The sequence below is a fragment of the Colobus angolensis genome, unplaced genomic scaffold (assembly GCF_000951035.1).
Source record: "Colobus angolensis palliatus isolate OR3802 unplaced genomic scaffold, Cang.pa_1.0 Scaffold476, whole genome shotgun sequence".
NCBI lineage: Eukaryota > Metazoa > Chordata > Mammalia > Primates > Cercopithecidae > Colobus > Colobus angolensis.
The window spans coordinates 93,368-93,742 of NW_012118221.1; the positions used below are offsets into that span (position 1 = coordinate 93,368).

Sequence of the window (375 nt, forward strand, 5' to 3'; positions counted from 1 at the left end):
ACAATGAGATACCATCTCATACCAGTTAGAATGGCAATCATTAAAAAGTCAGGAAACAACAGGTGCTGGAGAGGATGTGGAGAAACAGGAACACTCTTACACTGTTGGTGGGACTGTAAACTAGTTCAAGCATTGTGGAAAACAGTGTGGCGATTCCTCAAGGATCTGGAACTAGAAATACCATTTTACCCAGCCATCCCATTACTGGGTATATACCCAAAGGATTATAAATCATGCTGCTAGAAAGACACATGCACACGTATGTTTACTGCAGCACTACTCACAATAGCAAAGACTTGGAATCAACCCAAATGTCCGTTAGTGACAGACTGGATTGAGAAAATGTGGCACATATACACCATGGAATACTATGCA

The 375-nt window shown here is 41.3% G+C and overlaps 1 protein-coding gene across 2 annotated transcripts in view; it reads right to left on the reverse strand.

Annotated features, from left to right (window-relative positions):
* Positions 1 to 375, reverse strand: part of CDKL3 (cyclin-dependent kinase-like 3) — an 83,086-nt gene that overhangs the window by 13,905 nt on the left and 68,806 nt on the right. The gene's annotated exons all lie outside the window — the stretch shown is intronic.